Source organism: Priapulus caudatus, unplaced genomic scaffold (assembly GCF_000485595.1).
Source record: "Priapulus caudatus unplaced genomic scaffold, Priapulus_caudatus-5.0.1 Scaffold2109, whole genome shotgun sequence".
In the NCBI taxonomy this organism is placed as follows: Eukaryota; Metazoa; Priapulida; class Priapulimorpha; order Priapulimorphida; family Priapulidae; genus Priapulus; species Priapulus caudatus.
In genome coordinates this window covers 19,972-28,431 of record NW_014579170.1, presented here as the reverse complement: position 1 = coordinate 28,431, position 8,460 = coordinate 19,972, and positions in this window count along the sequence as shown.

Sequence of the window (8,460 nt, the reverse complement as noted above, 5' to 3'; positions counted from 1 at the left end):
TACAGTTGCGCTCCTTGTCAGGAGTTGGGCTTGGGAACGGGGTTGGGGAACGGGGTGGAACGGGGTTCGTCTTAAGCCTCGCTTCAGGCTAGCCGGCGATCAGCAGATAACCTGTGTTATGGCAGCGGCAGCAGTAGTAGCAGCCAGTAGCAGCAGCTAGGCAGCGAGCCGCAGCATAGCAGTACCAGTAGAAGCTAGTAGCAGTAGCAGTAGCACGCATAGCAATAGCCAGCAGAGGAGCCAGCGCGCAGCAGCACAGCCAGTAGTAGCAGGAGGCCAGTCAGCAGCAGCAGCTAGCAGGAGCAGTTAGAAGCAGTAGCGAGTTAGCAGTAGCAGCGAGTAGCATGCTAGCCAGTGCAGCAGCAGCACCAGCAGCAGAGGCAAGTAGCAGTAGCACAGCAGTAGCAGCGCATAGCAGTAGCAGTAGCCAGCAGCAGCAAGCAACAGCAGTACAGTAGCAGTAGAAGCCATAGCAGTAGCCATAGCCAGCGTGAGCAATAGCAGCAGGAGCAGCACAGCCAGCAGCAGTAGAAGCAGTAGCAGTAGCAGTAGCAGCAGTAGCAAAGCAGCAGGAGCCACAGCAGCCAGCAGCAGTAGTAGCCAGTAGCATTAGCAGCAGCAGTAAGCAGTAGCAGTAGAAGCAGTAGCCAAGTAGCAGTAGCATCAGTAGCAGAATTAGCAGCAGAGCAGCAGCAGCCAGCAGCAGTAGAGCAGTAGCAGTAGTAGCACAGTCAAGCAGTAGTAGCAGCAGTAGCAGCAGTAGCAGCAGCCGCACAGTAGCAGTAGCGCTAACAGCAGTCTAGCCAGTAGCAGTAGCAGCTAGTAGCTAATAGCAGCAGAGCAGCGAGCAGCCAGCACGCAGTAGTAGCAGTAGCAGCTAGCAGCAGCAGTAGCCAAGCAGCGCTAGCCAGCGAGCCAGCCGCCAGCGAGCAGGCATCCGCTGTAGCGGCCCAAGTAACAGCTAGCAGCAGCAGCAGCAACAGCGCAACTAGCAGCAGCAGCAGCAGCAAGCAACAGCCAAGCAAACAGCAGCAACAGCAGCAGCAGCAGTTAGCTAGCAGCTAGCGAGCAGGCACAACAAGCCAGCCAACCAGCAGCAGTACAGCAGCACCAGACAGCAGCAACAGCCGTACCAGCAGCCAGCAGCAGCAGCAACAGCAGCAACAGCACAGCAGCAGCAGCAGCAGCACCAGCCCAGCAAGCAAACAGCAGCAACCAGCATAGCAGTGCAGTAGCAGCAGCAGCACAGCAGCACAGCTATCGAGCGCACGCGCAGAAGCGAGAAACACAGTATGAGTAGGGAGCCTGCAGCCTCCGCTGCTCGCTGTGAGACTGCTTCTGAGACTGATCAATGCCTACCGCACTCGATTCGTGAAAAACCCTCAGGCTCTGAACGCGTCTCCATCAATACGGGCCTCATCCACAAACGTCCACCGCTAACTATTGTGTGACCAGCCTCGCCTTGACCAGGCTCCAGCCTTCCATCCATCAATCCATCCACCCCACCCACCCATCCATCCATCCCACCCACCCACCCATCCAGTCCACTCCATCCCATCCACCCACCCACCCATCCACCCACCACCCACCATCCATCCATCCATCCATCCATCCATCCATCCACCCATCCATCCACCCCACCTACCCACCCACTCCATCCACCCACCCACCCATCCATCCATCCACCTATCCATCCATCCAATCTATCCAATCCATCCATTCCACCCATCCATCCACCACCACCCACCACCCACCCATCCACCATCCAACCCATCCATCCATCCACCATCCATCCATCCACCATCCATCCATCCATCCATCCATCCATTCCATCCATCCAACCATCCACCCAATCATCCATCCATCCATCCATCCATCCATCCATCCATCCATCCATCCATCCATCCACCCATCCATCCATCCATCCACCCATCCAGCCTGCCAGCAGGAGAGAGCCGCATCTACAGTGAATGCAGAGTCTTTAGTTACAACTGCGCGGGCGCAGACGCCCTGAGAAACGAAGCGTAAGCACGGCAACGAACATTAGTAACGAGTCAAACGAGACGCAAGCAATACAAAACCCGAATCCTAATTAAATACATGTTAATTATCGGTAGACGAGTTGTTATGTGCAAAAGGTGACTAACCCTATGAGAAATCCATTGAACACATAAGGCACCCAAGTCGTTTATAACATCATGTGTGATAATACGTCTGCAAATGACGGTTGGTTGAAGCTTGTTTGTAACAATGTTCTGTAACAGTTTAACCATTTAAAAATTGACATCAATACGTACATAGTGAGTTGCACAGCTAAAGTGAACCAGGCCGCACTATTTCTTTCTGGCATTAGTCATGACAGCATGTGGGGATCAGTCAATGTACAATCTAGGCTACTGCCCTACAAGTTCCATTAACTCGAACAGCTCGTCGCGCCATCTGCTGGTTAAAAACCCAAACATAGTGTCCCAGTAAATGAAATTATGATAACGAGTGAGCAGAAAACTATCCTTTTTACTAAAGTCTAATCACTCATTGGCTTTTCACGTAAATTTACAACGTACATAAACGCTGCATTATTGAATGCCACATTCTAAGTTACGTCTTAAGATAGGAAATGGGGAACGAAAATGGCAGGACAGTGTAAGCGTTGTACTGATGTAAGCCAATACCTATGTAAATCAACTTCCATTAAATTTTTAAACAAATTTTTAGCTCTTCCGTCACACTCACTATGCACTCAGCGACAGTGGATAAGGTTGAAAAATAACAGCCACTAGTGAACAATATGACACAGCATGCCATATATCACACGCCGTCCGTTGCACCCCGGTTAACTGCAACTTTGGAGGAAATATCAAATTTGAGGAATATATACAATTACACACACTTACATTGGGAAAGAAAATTGCCCATACTACTTTACAGTATAACGAGCACCCAAGCGTTCAGTGTTCACTGGATGCTTCTACGATCATTGACACTATGCTATAGAACGTCTGTCACTAGAGAACATGGGGTGTGCACCTGGGTCATTATTGTTAGCAGACACTGCTAGTTTTTTTTACTGATAATCGTCATTTCTCACCACGTCCCCGACACACAAACATTGTAGGCACTTGATTTATGAAGAGATTTCGCAAAATAAATGTTTCACCATTCTATTGGAAAAAACACTGAAAAACACTTTCACGTATCAATAGAAAGCCGTGTGTTCTTTCAACCGTTAAAGATGGCAGAAAACCTTTTTAATGGGTTTATTAGAGCATGTGGTAAAAACGCCTAGAAAGTTATCATTTTCATCAGTCTACTAGATGGCAACTTTTCAAGGGGGTCATCATCCCTAGATGGTTTAAAAACCAATTTCAAATATCGATTTCCCAATATGAGGTCATGCCCTCCTGTAACCACAGCACAGTGACACGATAAAGTTGTACCACTGCTGATATATTATATATAATTTTAATATATTATATTGTTATGCAAGACAATCACTAACGGGAGGAGGAGGGCAAGGGGGGCAGCTCTCCCCCACCCAAAAAAGTTGATACCTTACACGGTCAATGGCAGTCACCTCCCCAGAACACACCACGCATGTAGCTTTGCCCATTCCCAAGGAAAATGTGATAGCTACGGTACTGATATATATATATATATATGCAGGGGTAGAAATTAACTTTTGAACAAGAGAGTCCGTACAAGCCACAAGTTGTGGCTAAATAATATATTTATTCCTATTGCTCTATATATTTTTTCCCATTTAAAATCTGACAGACAAAACTTCAGATTTTTTACTACAAACACGTTTTGGACTTGCTTACTAACTTATCCCTACCTATATACCACTTTATAGCATGCATCAGAGGGATATTAGAAACCAGAGAATAAAAAATAAAAAATAAATCCCTACCTACCTACCCTACTTTTGTTTTCGATGCAATAGGAAACACACCTATTTTTTTGTTTGGCCTAACCCTAACCCAAACCCTAACCCTAACCCTAATCCCAACCCTATCCCTAACTCTATCCCTAATTCTAATATAATAAAATTAGCCAAAAATAATAAAATAAAATAAATAAGTGACAAAATTTGCCAATCAGAGAAGAGAGCCGGTTGTTTAGTTTTCAGGACTCCGAAATCGGATCCGGTTGTTTAGACACTTCCTATTTGGCATGAAAATTTACCGATATTTACCGATAGGGCATCATATTCCCGATCTTAAGTAGGGGAAGTAACTAGTCAACACCATGCGTGTTTGTCGCCGCTAGAGGTCGGAACAACTTCCGGTTTCCGGTTCTGGAGGCCGTTGTCAGAGACAAAATTAGTCGCAACATTAGTCTTACCATTAACTTCCACTCGTAAACCGTTGACAGAAACATCGTAAGGTTACGAGAACGAAAAATCCTCGGAAATTTCCTCCCAACATTACGAGAGCCCAGACCCTCTCGTAACTTTAATATTAAGTTGAAAATAACACATTTACACAACGAATTACAATTATAGTGATATTATATTTTATAATAATGAATAAAATGTGTTTTCCTTGAAAAACATGTCAAAATAATTAATTATCTAGCGGCTAATAAAACAAAACAGCGTAAGCATTTACAAATGGCTGTATGGCATTTGTTCTCTTGTTCTAAAGGTTTTCCACGCTTGCCACGATTCTCGCGTCTCGCGTTACAGTGTGAGAATTTGTCTGGTTGTGCAGAATCATTCATGACCACGTCGTTTTTCATCAAATATTATTATATGTGGTTATAGCGATCATAATATGCATAAATTACTGTGATGTACAATAAATGTGTATGAATTTGATTTTGTGATTGATTCTCATCACTCAGCAGCCTTGTGATGAATTCCTGTTATCGTCAAGTTTTCTAATAGCTCGCGATGTGTTTCTGTCAACCGCTAGTCTCGCAACATTAGCATTAGTCGTAAGTGTTATCGTAGCATTTACTTTAGCATTAACTTTACGATGTTTTCTGACAACGAGCCCTGGTTTTCAACGTGCCTTGAACGTGTTGGCTAAGTTACTGTTCGAAGTCGAAATGAGCTTTCTGATTATGAATGAGCGTGATGACATGATAGTAACGATGGGCAGTGACCAATGAGATGGGGGAGAGGACAAGTGGATAATTTTTTTGTTCAATTTCATGAAAGAATAAATCTCTAAGAATACACCAAAGAGTTTGACTGTTTCTCTTTTACATAATAATATATGATGATCATTGATTCGGGCTGCTGTAAAACCTAGTATATAGATGTAAGCCAGTATTATGACATTTAGAGGCCGCTGGGCCAATGATGGTGGAAAGTTTTTCGTGCAGACTGAAAGCATGCTGCAGTATTAGTCGAATTAATAAACTTTGCCCGTCTTATTTTGTCGATTCTTTGTGGTATTATTGATCAGCTCTCCTTGCTAATATAATTATAAAACAAACCTCTTGTCCCTACGATGCCTCTACGCTGAGATAATGAGCGGTGAAAATCTGGTATTTTCGCCGAAAACAGACTCAAGATACGTAGTGGCTGCGACTGTCTCTCGTTCTGGCAATAGCTTCGGGAAACTTTGCGTGTTTCCGTCATTCATTGACAATGAAATTTATTTTCCTTCTACTATCATTTCTCGCATTTCCAGTCATTGACGCAGCCATTAATCCACAAAAACGTCGTTATTTATCGCCATGGTGATGACCCGCCCATTACGCTGAATGTAGCAACGCTGTAGTAATAACGTATCGAGTCAGCGCTACACAGTGGCGACCGGAAGCAACATACAGTCCACAAAACGAGAGACAGTCGCAATAAAACTGATCTCGAGTCGATTTTCGGTGAAAACACCAAATTTTAGGCGTAGAGGCATCGTAAGGACATGCGGTTTGTTTTATATTAACAAGGTAGGACAGCTGATCAATAATACTGCAAAGAATCGTCAAAATAAAATGGGAAAGTTTATTAATTAGACTAATACTGCAACATGGTTTCAGCATTTCACCGTTGTACGCTCTCCTTCTTTATACGCTCTTGATAGTATGCTAAGTTTGGCATTTGTGGTTTTGTAGGGACTGCAAACAAACATTTTACACTAATCCAGTCAGATCAGACTTTGTTAAAAAATAGGTAATCCAACTATTGAGCCTAGAAGCAAAAAGTGAAAATCCTTCAAAATCTACAGATTACTAGATTGGAGCCAATTTTAACCACATATTTGGCATTAAATAGTGGAGTAGTCCATGGTCAGCAAAGCACCTACTATCATGACTTAACATAGATGCTGAGCTTCTATAGTGATGTCAGTCAATAATGACGAAGAGATAATAACAGAAGCCAACAAAATGGACATCATTCATTAGACCACACTGAACAACACTGGATGGTTAGTGCATAAACTTTCAATATAGCAAAGAATCACTATTTACTCCAATTTATCAGAGAAAAACAGATAGATTGTGTTATTTATAGTGTCCATAAAAGACTAACTCATTGTTTTCCTACTTTTGTTATGAAATCTGTTTGTTATAGATGCAATATTATATGCAGCAGATATTTGGTGGCGGTTTTATCCGTGTCCTTCCACTCAAACCTACGCTGCTATAAAGCAAATCAGTCACGTGCCGTAAATGTCATTCAGGAGTCAAGCGATGACGTAAACATTTGTGCGGCCCGTATGTTTTGGACGCCAGATGAAATGGAGGTGTCAGCTGTGTAACCACGACCACGGACTAAACATGGAAATGGAGCAAAACACACGTATTAATCACGGACGCACAGGGACAGCCCTGACAAAAAGTTCTTTATCACTAGCGTCCGTGTTTACGAAATCACTGATGATAGTATTGCGTACGGCCGAGCATGCATGCGAAAATGTCCGGTGCACTATAAATCTGTATCACACCCGCTTTGCCGGCAGCGGTTTGAAACAGTAAACAACTGATTTCTTGGACTGCGGATTTCAATTAGACATTTCTTAGTAACCAGCAGTGATATTGGAACAAACTAATACGCATTTGGATGTAAGGTTATGTACTTATTAACTACACAAAGTGCCAGTTACTCTAGCATTCGTCAGCATTGCATAATCAATGGGCCCAGTATGCCTTTAAACAATCGTGCACCCCCTACCTACATCAATCAATGCTGCCCCACCCATGCATGTACACAGCCATGCTGTGTGCACTGCCGTTCAATTAATAAATCTGTAATGGCAAAAGTTAGTGACAGGAGTGACACGGGCTGCTTTTTTTGGCGACCTTTGAAAATATAACGTGAGAATGTCGTGCAATAGCGCCTGGCTGAAAGGATGTTAGGAATATTAAACAACTAGAATATTTCACTTGTTCGATCGGGCAACTAGCCAAGAGAATAACTTGTCCGACATAGACTTTCACTTGTCCACGGCAATCGGACAACTGTAAGTGTCGAAGGCTGAGCAGCCTGAGCGGGTCAGTGAGTATGGTTTTATATTGTAGTTACTTATCATCAGTGGTTTAAAACATGTGAACCCAATGTTTTACTTCCATTTTGAGCTAATTACATCACCGCAACAACATAATCTCACTAATATTATATCTACTTTCAAGGACTGTTTTAAAGGAATGAAGTGCCACATATAATGAGTGTTACACAGGAAGAATGTCTCACACACACACTATACATATATAATGCAAAACAAATTTATCAGCAGCGATTGAATAAATCGCATTACGCAATGGTTCATTTAAAGTGATGCACGTCATCATTTGAACAAATGTTGTGTGTCAGATACCTGTGAATCACACTCAGCTTGCCTTAAGTTTACAAAATACATGGGACTGAATCATAGTCCTGTTTATGCAGTCTCATGTCTCCATCATCATAGCTCTTCCTACATTTAAATAACCCTTGTCCTGGACCCTGACACAGTACCCTAGCTGAGCCTGCGGAGGAGTGAATGGATACACATGTATATGTAGAGCTGTGTTATCAGCCACAGCCCATTTATATCATCACCACAGGGTCGTAGCCTGCGGGGGGGGGGGGGGGGGGGGGGGGCAAGGGGAGCAGCTGCCCCCTAGATTTTGAAACAAAATAAACAAAATAAATTGTTCTACTAAAAGAGAATTGTCGTAGTCAGAATAAAGGCTGTACATGTACTCAAAAGTGCCTCAAATACCATCTCCTGCGATCTACATTTTCAAAATGTTATGGGGGAGGACCCCCAGACCCCCCACCTATTTCTCACCCCCTCCTTGAAATCCTGGATCCTGGATACTGCCGCAGATGGGGTCGTTGTTGTATCAGGTACTACAGATATGTACCCGAGGTACATATATGTATACACAAAGTGTACCAGACTTGTACTACAGAAGTGTACCCTAACCCTTACCCTAACCCTAACCCTAAACATACCTCACACAAAAATATAAACATAATACTAAACAACCCAAAACTACCTCGGGTACATATCTGTAGTACCT